The following is a 13,139-nucleotide window of genomic DNA, read 5'->3' as shown; positions in this document are numbered from 1 at the left end:
GCTGGTAGCCCTTGGCGGCGGCCAAACTTCGGCCGCGCAGCGTCCAGAGTCCCACTTTGATTCGAGCGCACTTGAAAGGGTCTACGGCCGAGGATTTATACCTGTTTCAGAAATAAAATATTTTTTTTTTCTTTATCGTTTCGATATGGAAGTGGCATCAATGGATTCCTTATGTTTTTCCGATGAAAATCATATGAAATTTCCTGTAAATCGGACTATTATTAACGAAGACAACTTGAAACGATATAAATTTATCTTTCATGGAATTTCCTTCATGTGGTCCGAATTACGTCGGTCGTGGTGCCAGTTTCATCGGCGAAACATAAAGAATCCATTGACGTCGTTTGTGCAAAGATCTCATGGGAAATGCGGAAATCCTGGACATTTCTGACTTTTTAATGATATTCGAACCCTTTCAAGGGTCGAAACACATAACATTCGGTGAGGCACTGCGAGGGTTTAACCTCGTCACGGGGTACCATGCGGCATCTAAAGAGATGTGTCAAAGGACAGACGCCGCTGGAGAATCGCCCTGTATGTAGTATTAGAGTAAAATACAACCTGCTATGACATCCAACTAAATAAATTCTACACCAAGAAGGCTCGAAGCTATTATAAAATCAAAACGCAATCCCACAAATTATTAAAACAAATTATTAATCCAAAAAGTTAATCAGGCTGATCGACCAACTGTCCGACCAGAGTCATGGTTTATGATCATATTGTCCCACGAGACGGCGCGGTGGTTAATAGCAGTACCTACGTCCGGGTCCGAACCCATCGTACGTACTACCCACCGACAGAGCAATATACGGATTAACTCATTGTGAGACTGAAGAATGCCTAAAATTATTAAAGACGGCACTACCTTCTTGACTCCCCTTTAGAAATGCTGGCAAACAGATGTTGTCGAAACTTTCTTGGGAAAATACGAAATTATCGGTCGAAAACAACGAATGAATTCCAGCTTTTGTCCCAACGCACAGTGGGCGTCAATCCCAAGAATAGAGAAAAAATTTAACATGCCACTTTTTTCACTTAAAATGTCGAATTTTATGAAGCTACTTTATAAAACACTAGTACTGCATGTGAAAAATCGATAAAAAGTTTAAAACATCTTCGTTTGTATTGCAATGAGAATATTTCGAGCGTACAATCTTTTCTTTACTTTTTAAAACCTTTATTTCTGCCATCTTGGGTCCCTTCACCCAATTAGCCGATTGGAAAGTTGCCCAAATATTGTATAATTTCGTAGGAATGTATTAACACTTTGTGAACAGTATTTGGTATATAGGATAACATGGATACAGATTTGCAAATATTTCTGCACTTTCCATAGTATGTAGATATATTTATCAAATTGTTCTAGTTTTATTGGAATTATTCACATTAATTTTTTTAAATAACGTCATTCCTCCGTACGAGTTGTATATTAATACTTTTTTTATGAACTTCCTTAATTATATTCCGCAGTTTCAGTGCGAAAAATGTGATGTTGTTGAATTTTCCCCTATTTCTTGGAATTCAGCCTCGCTGTGCGACATAGAATACAGGTAATTACTCCATTATTGGCAAATATTGCCAAATCTTGTTTTCGCAGTTGCGAAGTTAAATGTATGAAGTTCCCGGAGGACAACAAAAAAGCCGATAATTGCTCATATTTCTTCAATGGGTTTCATATGGAAAAGAACTGCATATAACTAATTATTTGCTATTGCTTACCAAAAACGATACTACTCATTTCGGTTCCCAAAAAATTTATATCATCAAAATTTAAAAGACTCGATTCAAAATCTTGCACAAGAAAAAACATACAAACTTTGACACGTGTCTACACACAGATCAGAAGTAGCCGCCACGATGTTTTTCCCTTTTTTAGAAACTCATTAGTTTACAAGAAATATATAAAAAAAATGATCCCATAACTTTTGAATTCTGCCATGTTTCCTTATTTTTGGTGATTCTGTCCCACTGTCGCGTTGGATCGCAGCGCGGCCGCGGGTATGACTCCCTTTGGAGCAGTCAAGCGATTTGCCGTCGTGGCTAGCCGCGCGGCTAGTAGATTCCACCATCATGGCGGAAAACAGACACTCATCGCATTGTGTTGCGTCTTAAGTAGCCTAGGTTGCATAAGAGCGGTGCTTAGGATGTGGCCGCCGTCGCTGCCGGACGCGGCTAGGAAACTCAACCTTAAGCGCTCTACCAGATTCGGCATGTATCCCGGGTACGTTAATAATTCCCCGCGGGACATAGGCGTGAACGGATCTCGAGTTAATTGTGCGAAAACCACTTCGTACGGGGTGAATTTCGTTGCTTCGTGTACCGAGGTGTTGTACGAGTACATGGCAGTAGGCATAATAGGGGCGTTCTGGAACAACCCAGGGCGAGGGTTAGGTCTGGGTAGGGGAACGCGTCTCGTGACCGCGGGAGGGGATGCCGCCGATGACTCATCACACGTTGTCGGAGGCGCGAAAATTCAAAACAATCCGCCACCCTCTTTTCGACTCGAGGTCAGATCGCCCCCGCGATAGCAGCGAACGATTCGCGACGTTCGAATTTGGAGCGCGAGAGAGACACGATATACATTTCTCTCTCTTTCTCTCTCTCTCTCTCTCTCTCTCTCTCTCTCTCTCTCTCTCTCTCGGTCTATAGACAAAACATAGGGTGGTATTACGCGTAGAAGATGCAAGTCGAAACTTGCGTGACCATCGCGTGATCACCACGCCGAAAACATTGTTATTATGATCGAAGGTCTACTTCCGGGAATAATACGCGGTATCTTCGCGCGCACATTCTGGGAACCGCGAAGATTCAAAGCGATCCGGCGCGCTTCTATCGCCCGATGGCTAAATGACACATGCGATAGCGGCGACGCAGCCGCACGATTCCGACGCGCATCAATAGCGGTGTACGATTCGCGACGTTTGAATTTGGAGCGCGAGCGAGGTAGGTATATATGTTATGCGGCTCTTTGTCACTGTCTCCAGACAAAACATACGTATTATTATTATTATTAACATCATCATGTGCACAAGATAAATATGCAAGTCAAAACCTGCATCACAATCGCGTGATCACCAGGCCAAAAAAAAACAGAACATATAGTTACTATAATCGAAGGTTAACTTCTAAGAATAATGCGCATATGTTTCCGGGATCCGCATCGCCAGAATATTATGTGTAGAAGCGTGACAAGATTTAAGGCGAAACCCCATATCTATCATTAGGAACAAGGGTGTGAGGGATTTTAGGTAGGGAGGTTCGTATATATTTAAATTGGAGCGTAACTGAGTTTACATATGTTCGGATGCAATGGACATGTTCAAACGCGCGAATATCACGTTGACCAAGGACGGTAAGAGTTTGTGTACCGCTACACAATGTAGTGATTTTATTTATTTATTTATTCACGGGACAAACCCATTAAGAACAAGAATATTTATAGTAATAGATAATTACAGTAAGTTACAGAATAATAAAATAAAAAATAAGAAAAGAAGCGCTAGTTATGAACATAGATTTCCAGGTAGGTACATGGGGAATAAACTACGAATTCAAGAAATGCCTTCCGCAATAAGGACTCTCCGAGCACTAGTCCTGAAGCTATTTCTACTCTTTCGAGTACCGGCAAAGAAATCAATACCCTCGTAAAGCTGATTAGCGATGCCGCAGATTCTGTGGAAGGGGTCGGTGTGATCGACCCAGGAGGAGTAGCTCAGTAGCCTAAACAGAGGTGTTTGCCTGGTACAGCGAGTGGGAACGTTGAAGTTGATTAGCGTAATAACATTGGGGTTATTCACTTTCCCGTTCAGTATCCTATATAGAAAGGATAGGTCAGAGATCCTCCACCTGTGTTCTAGAGTCCGCACCCCAAATCTACTCATGATCGGCACATAGTCGTGGCCAAACCGAGCTATAGGCCGGCCCGCTTTGTACGCAAGATGGCGTAAGAAACGATGCTGGACCCTTTCAAGTTGTAGACTATACTTAGTCCATCGCGGTGTCCAGATGACTGACGCGTACTCGAGATGAAGCAGCACCAAGCTGTTATATAAGTAGCGCTAACTAGGGCTAACAAAATCGGTACTTCTCCTAATTATAAAACCTAGAGCTCTGCTCGAGGCCGCAACAACATGTTGTGTGTGCTCCACGAAGGAGAACGAAGAGTCGATCTGAACGCCAATGTCACGCGCGACCGCAACGCTTGACAACTGAGAGCCCGCGATTTCATAATAGTAGTGCATCGGATTCTTACTTCGCGAAATCCTCAAAATATGGCGTTTGCTGGTGTTAAGCTCCATATGGTTGAAGAGACACCACTCAGTGAGTCTATTCAGGTCAAATTGTAGATCTAAGGAGTCGGTATGGCACGCGATGCATTTAAATAATTGGAGGTCGTCGGCGAACATAAAAATTTACTGTTGCAGATCATCTCGCGAATGTCATCGATGAATAATAGAAATAGAATGGGCCCAAAGTGGGAACCCTGGGGTACCCCGGACAATGCAAAAATCTTTCTCGAAATCATATCCCCGACTCTGACACATTGGAAGCGCCCCGTAATATAAGAAAAAAGCCAACACAATAATTGCCCTCCGAAGCCGACGGAGGCAAGCTTATCGATGAGCAGATAATGGTCCACTCTATCAAAGGCCTTCGTGAAGTCTGTGTATATTACATCAACTTGCCGCCCTCCCTCTAAAACCCTGGACACAAAGTTACAGAAAACCGCGAGGTCGGTGATGGTAGACCTGCTAGACATAAAGCCGTGTTGCTCCAAAGACAAGATGCTATTGGTCAAGGCACTAATCTTCTTGGCCACAATGGCCTCGAAAAGTTTACCCATAATATTGAGCAACGAAATAGGCCTGTAGTTCGTAATGTCCGATCTCGCTCCGAACTTATGGACCGGCGAGACAATACTGGATTTCCAGGCGGAGCGGAAGTGTCAATCGGTCAGAGAACGGTTAAAGATTATCCAGAGCGGCCGTGACAAAATAAATTTGCATTTCTTTAGAAATATAGGAGGAATGCCATCATCGCCCGGCCCCTTGTTAATGCTTAGATCTTAAATTTCGGAGTATGCTTTACCTATGCTGATGCTCATACCGGTCACGTTAAGCGGCGGATTCATGTTGACATGCGTGGTATGACTAGGACTAGGTGCAGAGTAAACAGATTCAAAGTACTTCGAAAACGGGTCAGCGATAACAGAATTGTCCGAAGAGGTCGCGCTACCGAGCTGCATAGCTCCAGGAAAACCATGCGTGCGACGCTTGGAATGAACAAATTTCCAAAAAACTTTTATGTTCTGCGGAATAGAAGCCTCCATGGATTCTATGTATCCCCGATAGCACGACCTGGAAAGGGACTTGCACTTAGATCTGAGATAACAAAAGGCTAAGTACTGATGCCAGTCATTGCTCCTCTTATACGCGAGATGGGCAGTCTTTTTAGCCTTAACTAGATGGATTAGCTCGGAGGAGAACCAGCTCGGGTATTTAGGGGAGTGCCATCTCGTTAATGGGATAAAGGAATCGATCGCGTATAAAATGCGATCCTACAGGAAAGAGACAGCCTGATCGGCCGACATACCATTTAGACCGCTGTCCCAATTCACAGAATTAAGGAACTCTGTGATTCGCGGATAGTCCTCGTTACTAAAGTTATACCTCCTGGTCATAGGGCGATAGGCAGCCCGAATCGCGCAGAGCTGGAGATTAGCGAGCAGAGCAGGATGGAAAGGATCAATTGGTAAGAGAGGATCGGAAGCAGATGCTATTGTTACACTCCTGAAGTTGCAAAAGACTAGATCTAGAAGGTTCCTGCGATAGTTGGGACAAGCGTTAATTTGCTGAAGGTTATGGAAAAAGCAGATTTCCTTAATTATATCATGAGCTGACACCACGCCTCCAGACGCTGACCGCGGTAGCGCAAATTCATTGATGACAGAAGAAGGATCAGACCAATTGCACCGGGGAAGATTGTAGTCTCCAAATAGCAAGATGTTAGTACACGGGAATTGACTGGCGACATCATCGACGCTCGCGCAGTAATCAAAATAGCTCGATGTCCTGGCGGCGGGAGAAATATACACGGCTCCCAGTACGAGAGAGAGGGAGGCGAAGCATTGATCCTAACGTAAACTTGTTCGACTCGATCGCATGATACATTGATATGGGAACACTGAAATGAACTCTTTACAGCTATCAACACCCCGCCTCCTGTAGAATACTCGCTAGTGCTCCGATTTCTATCAAAACAGAAGATCGAATAATCGGATAAGCCAAGCTCCTCGGATACAATATCGTGTTGGAGACTGAATGATTTTACGGTCGACGTAGAACGCGTCACTAGGCGTGTCGGCTGCTACGCTAGGTAGCCCACTCGAATCCTCGGCGAAACGCACCGAGTGAGACTAATTAGGCCATCTCTGGGCCACAACACCTAATTAAAAGCTACGGTAAATCGTTTGGCGGCGCGTGAGTCACGCGCTTGATGATCACGTGACTTCCCGAAATCCTCGATTGAATTCCGGGAAGGAGGATCTTCCTTCTCCATCGGGACGTGAGCGAGTACGCACGTGTCGCGATCGCGCGTCATATACATTCTGTCAAAAAAGTACCGGGAATCGATCATTTAAAAAGCTCGCTTAAAGGGATAGTTGAAATTTTTTTTGTCGTTAAGTTGGCACAACTGTCCTCTATACTCACGCGGAGTTTGAGCGTCACTTGTCATTTAGTTTTTTTACAGTGGGCCATTGTGTCAGTTCATCTCAAGTGTGTTTTGCGATTTTTACAATGGATAAACATATCAAACAAAGAATCTGTCTGAAATTTCGAAGCGCTGAAAATGTTACATAAGGCTTACGGTGAATCGACTTTATCAAAAACACGCGCGTATGAGTGGTACAGTGCATTTAAAAGCGGTCGAGATGTGGTGGAAGATTTGCCTCGCTCTGGTCGGCCATCAACGTCTTCAACTGAACTTCACATCGCTAAAGGAAAGGAAATGGTGGCTGGAAATTGTCGTTTAAGTCTGAGAGAGATAGCCACCGAAATTTCTGTGTCTCACGAATCAATTCGTACGATTTTAAACGATTGTTTGGGCATGAAACGCGTTGCCGCTCGACTAGTGCCGAAAGATCTGAATTTTCTGCAAAAACTCAATCGCGTTAAGGTCGCTGAAGACATGTTAGAACGAGTCAATTCCGACCCCACATTCATAAAACGCATTGTAACTGGTGATGAGACATGGGTTTACGAGTTTGACATGCAAACCAGTCAACAAGCTGCGGAATGGTGCCTTCCAATTGAGCCGAAACCGAAAAACGCACGTTAAAGTCGATCAAAAGTGAAGGTGATATTGACAGTTTTTTTCGATTACCGCGGTTGTTAGTGGTTAAAATAGTTATTAGTTTAGTTTAACTCTTTATAAGGTAGCTTTAAGTAGGTTAAGGTAATTGTAGCTAGGTTTATTTTAGAGTAAGTTGAATTCTAGATTTTTCACCAGCGCGAGTATCACGACCGGTATTTTGTTTATTAACTGAGAGTTTGATAATAAACCTGCGCACTGCACTTTTACTTGTAAGCTATACTGAACAGCACAAAGAAACCGAGCCTCAACCTTTAGAGAATAAAATCAGTGGTTTGGGTTTGAGGTAGAAAAGTTGCAAAGTGAACGACTCCAGGAGACCGACTGACTCGAGTATTCGCGATCGCAATCGGCGCTCGCGAGAGAGAGAGAGAGTGGGGAGAAAGCAATTGTTGCCGCGACAATCGACGAGCTGGTGACACCGTTAACTTTTCACCTCAAACCAGGAAGAGCGCGTGCAGTTTCGAGCAAGTTAATCTATTCTTAGCAACTAAAACAATGTAGAACTTAGATCTAATATTTACAATATATACAGTCCTAAACAGCGGTGTTGTGCACTCGGAATTCTTGTCACAGAGTAAGACAGTAAATAAAGAATATTATCTGAGCGTTATGCGGCGTTTCAGAGAGCAAATTCGTCGAAAAAGACCAGATTTGTGGAAAGAAAACTCATGGATTTTGCACCACGATAACGCACCATCTCACAAGGCTATTATTGTGAACGAATTTCTGGCCAAAAACTCAATAAATCTTATCGAGCAGCCACCGTATTCCCCTGATATGGCTCCGGCCGACTTTTTCTTTTTCCAAAACTGAAATTACCACTTCGGGGCACCCGTTTTCAGTCGATAGATGACATAAAAGAGAATTCGCGGCGAGTACTGAAGTTGATTCCAAAAAATGCGTCAAAAAAATGTTTTGATGATTGGGTTCTTCGTTGGCATAAGTGTATTATTTCGAAAGGGGCCTACTTTGAAGGCGATACAATAAATTTGGTTATATAAGTACACAGTATCGTAAGCGGGTGAAATATCATTTAATTTCAGAATCAAAGTATACATTTAATTTCGTTTGTTTTGTGTGAGAATGTGTGTTGCGTAAACACTATAAATAATATCCTTAAAATTATAGGCGAGCATTCAGTGCGAAATACTCTCGCACAAGTAATTTAGTTAGTTCACTAAAGATTATTACATCATACTGAATGTTACAGCAAGCTAAGGCCTGAGACAAGTCTCACATTTTGGTAGTAAACGGAGAGCCCTGTAACCGTATCCCGTAACGGCTACTAACCGGACAAGTGAACAAGGCGGGTAAATTGGCTGAACGGGTTTTTTATTGAGTCGCATGTACAACAGAGCCCGGCCAGGTTTATGCTGGCTTACAAGAGGATAACGGCGTAATACTAACCTTAGCCTTAACCTATCGCACCGGCGCTGGGTTGTCGCGACTGCGTCACGGACGATGGAGGAAGGCAGGGTGGTCACCACTGCTGTGGGCCCTGACCGGGAAATCCTGAGTCCGATCGCCCAGTGGGTAAAACCCGCGGGAGATACAGAGACTGTAGGATGACCTCCGGGGCAGGCGAAGCCTGTCCCTAAGATTGACGGTGGATATCGACTTGCGTCTAGAAGTCGGCAAACTTGCGTTCCTCTAGGGACCGTGTAGGTAGGGGAATCCAAAAAAACACAGTGATACAGCTTGTAGTATACAAAAGATCGCTGGGAGAGTTCTGACCGTTCGCCTGTAACGCTCGTGGTAGGTTCGCCGTGCCGGCTTATATGCGGCGCCACGCGAACTTCACAAGCGAGAGCGCCGCTCGGCGCGCAGCCATCTCGCGGCCGTGCTCGGTAGCAGCGGGCCGTGCCAGGCGCGAGTGGTGTGGGGAAGATCAGCGTCCCACCGTTTTAACTCGTTACAGCCCTAGTGCGAGTTTTTTGAGCGACGCGCGGATGACAACGGGACGATCTTTGGAACACCGTTGACGTATCGTATTGTCTTATCAGCATCCCCTTTGGCGTGAAGTTCGCTAAGTTATTGCCTGAGCCTCTTCAGATTGGAAAACTGCATAGGGGTCTTGTCGTCCGCGATTTTCAGCGGTCCGGAGTACGAGGATTTGTTCCTTAGTACGCTCTTGACGATGTCCACCGATTGAAGCGTAACGCATAGCGGCCTAGGAGAGGATCCGGCAGGCTTCCCAATTCTGCGCGTACTGTTGTGTTGGTAGTTAGTTGCGTAGATCTGGGAGAGAACAATACGGATGTTCTCAGCATCCTTCTGTGTAGTGTGTTGCACAGGTACACTGGGATCCTCATCCAGTCCGAAGACAATAAGGTTCGAGGACCTCTTCTCCCTTTCGCTTAGTTCGGTGGCCATATCATCCGTAATTGACACAACATCAGCGAGCAAGTTGGCTGAAGGCGAGCAGCAATCACCAATACGCTCTTCAATGCGCTGCATTCGATCGGACAGTAGGGCAACGGAGTTCCGAACATCAGTAATATCAGATTTGAAGTCAGCCCAAACTGCTTCCCGAAAGTTTTCCAATTCGTCCCGAATGAGGCCTTTGAAGTCCTCCAGCGAGCCAATAAGCGGAGACGGCGATTTAGGAACCGCCGATGGTAAGACAGGTGTCTTGCTACTGAGCAGACCGCCGTTATGCCATGGATGACAGGAACGACCCAAACAAGTGTCACTAGCGTGGGACACTGCACTACAATCCGAGCATTTGGTCGGGTTTGCAACGTTCGTCTTGCACCCCTTGCATTTGGTAGACATTTTATGCAGAGGTGTGACAATGTACTACATCTTATCGAAGTGTTTGAGTGTTCAGATCGTGTACGCGACAGTAGTAAACGTCGGGTACAAGTTATCGTTAAACATCTTAATGTAATAAAATTGGAGGCGTATTCGAAACTGTTAGAGCTGGAGGAGATTGAGGAGCAGGAGATGGAAGAGGCACGAACATAGTTATAGTGCTGAAAAATCGATGAAATGAAAAAAATTGATGTAATTGTGAAAGTGTCGCAGAGTTGTACGGATTTGTGCACGATTGAGCAATGCAGGAACTGGGTATGCAGATACGATGAATTCATGCATTTTATCGATGAGTTCCAAGACAAAAAAAAGAAACCATTGCTGGACAGCAGCAGCAGCAGCAGCGAACGTCGTTTATTATTAATCGTTCGCAATATCAAGGCATTGTGAGTGGGTGTGCAGCATAAAAAGCTACAGCTAGTTGATGAGCGGGAACGATACGCAAAGTTATTGTATTCGTGTGTGGATGAGAAGATTTTTTATGAGAGTGATGAGGATGATGATGATGATGATAATGATGATACCTCACAACCTTTTATGATACGTGAGCTTGGTGTGGGAACAGCAGCAGTGGAAATGCATAAGATGTACGACACCGTACGCGTGCAATCATTGTGCGAGGCAGCGTGGACCAGTATTTTTAATTACGGTATAGAAAATTTTACACGCGAGAAGCGCGAGCTGTTGAACCAAACAACGCGATACGGTAGTGCGCGGGAATGTATGGTGCCATGCATTGTGGGAGACAAAGACACGTACAGACAGAAGTACGGATACGCGTATATACCAAAGGATTGTATCCTGTAAGGGTAATGTTCGTATGTACTTTCCTAGCTGGGGAATTTAGTTGTTTTCTGCAAGAGCATCCGAAACGTACTAGCCCTGGTGTACCTATCTGATTTCCTGACGCGGATTGAACTACTTGGCGTAAACGTATTATGTAGGTATACAGAGTAACGACCTTTAATCTCTGAATCTGAACTGTGATTGTGAGGAAGAAAAAAAAATATGGAGATGTTCAAGAACGCGTTCGTGGTGTTGTCTCGGATGTCCGGACTTTTGAAAATCACCGCGGAATTCCGCGACTGGATGGCCAGATGTGATCAGAAAATACGTCTTACCGTTGAGTATCAGCAAGACGAACGCGTGCCGGTGTGGACGAAACAGCGGGTGGTATCGCTGCTCGCGCGGACAAAAACATTGCGTGCGATAGTGTGTGGACGGTTATCGCGTAAAGGGTGCGGACTCGCTGCTCGAGCGACGGCACCCAAGGTCGTGTGGGATAAAACCGCGTTCGAGAAACGTTTGTTTACCGGGGCGGTAATCAACGTGGGGGCCGTCGATCCACGCCGATTCTTTCAGAATGTCCGTCGAACGGTGATTTCACGCGTTACGGATGCCATTACGAAGCATCGCGACGTGTCCGTGAACACCGTTCTGAATGCCGAATTCATGTTGCGGAACGAGGCGGACGTAAAGAGTTTCGCAACGCATAATCAAGTACTACTTATGTCTTCGAATGTTCGCGAGTGGTACACGAAGCAAGTGGTAGCTCCGACGTTGATCAGGATGGAGGAGTTTCAGGAGCGCGAGACCGGATGGACCTTACGGGTAGTGCAGAATCTCGTAATAAATATCAACAAACACAATCTACTCCGCGCCGGCTGCAACGTACCGCTTCCGCGAGTGGTCGTGGCGAAAAAAGCGGTGGTGAACGTTCAGTGCAAAGAGAACACGTGTTTTTTTGTGGTCGGTCGTCGCTACTCTGTTTCCGGCTGCTTCGAACGTGAATAGGATTGCGTCGTATCTGCACTATTCGACGATGCTCCGTACGGATGCTCTGAAACTTCCCATTTCGATGGGAACTGACCAGTTGCAGAAGTTTGAGGTGGCGAACGATATATCTGTGAACGTGTACCTATGGTCCGATGACGAAAGTTGCGTGCCTCTACGCGTGACTGGCAACAAGCCAGAGGAGAGACACGCGAACCTGCTGTTGATACAAGATCCCAACGATTTGCAGCGTTATCATTTCGCGTGTATTCGCAGTCTCTCTGGCTGATTTCCAGACTATTGCGCACCCATCATAGCCAAGTATTCGTTTGCAATAGGTAAGTAAATAATAATAATAAAAAAAAAGATTTCGAACGATATGCGACGAAGCGTTTTCATTGTTTTTCGGTAAACTTTTCAGGTGCCTGAACTTTTCCTCATCGGCAGAACGATTGCACACAGTGGATTGTCTGCGAATAAACGAGTGTGCTGTAGAATTGCCGTCCGACGAGGACAAATTTTTACGATTCGAACATTATGAGCGCAAGGAACGAGTGCCGTTCGTCGTATACGCAGACTTTGAGTGCTTGCTGGAGAACATTGAGCAGTCACCGATGGCTCATCGTCGCACGACGCGTATCAACGTCGCAGAGCTTATAGTGTAGGGTACTATGTACATTGTTCTGTCGACGAGTCTCTGTGTAGATATCGAGCGTATCGCAGCGATACCGATTGTGTAGAGTGGTTCGTGCGCGAACTCCGCGAATTTGCGAATGTTGCGTTCTCGTGGTTATGCATCAAGAAACCCATGACGTCGTTGACGAAGCAACAGTGGCGGAGTTTTCGCGAAGCGACCGTATGTCACGTGTGCGGGGGACTCTTCGACAGAGGTGAAGATAACGTGAAAGTGCGCCATCATTGTCACTCGACGGGAGAGTACAGGGGCGCTGCTCATAGGTCGTGCAACTTGCGGTATCAACGTTCGTACACGATACCTGTGGTGTTCCACAACCTGTCCGGCTACGACGCGCACTTCGTGATCAAGGAGTTCGTAGACGCGTTCAAGGGTAAGATCAGCCTGCTCCCGTTAACAAAAGAACGTTATATCTCGAAGGACGTGAAGGACCTCAAGGGCGAACACAAGGATTGGCGAAAAATGTTGAAGTTTCGATTCG

At 45.4% G+C, this 13,139-nt stretch overlaps 2 protein-coding genes across 2 annotated transcripts in view; one reads left to right on the top strand and one right to left on the bottom strand.

Moving 5' to 3' along the window:
- The window catches only part of LOC143369726 (meckelin), a 292,527-nt gene that overhangs the window by 95,748 nt on the left and 183,640 nt on the right, over nt 1–13,139 (bottom strand). The gene's annotated exons all lie outside the window — the stretch shown is intronic.
- The window catches only part of LOC143369795 (uncharacterized), a 281,266-nt gene that overhangs the window by 104,945 nt on the left and 163,182 nt on the right, over nt 1–13,139 (top strand). The window lies entirely within an intron of this gene.

The sequence above is a fragment of the Andrena cerasifolii genome, chromosome 6 (assembly GCF_050908995.1).
Source record: "Andrena cerasifolii isolate SP2316 chromosome 6, iyAndCera1_principal, whole genome shotgun sequence".
Taxonomy (NCBI): Eukaryota; Metazoa; Arthropoda; class Insecta; order Hymenoptera; family Andrenidae; genus Andrena; species Andrena cerasifolii.
The sequence above is the reverse complement of the archived record's forward strand: the minus strand, read 5'-3'. Positions and strand labels throughout refer to the sequence as shown.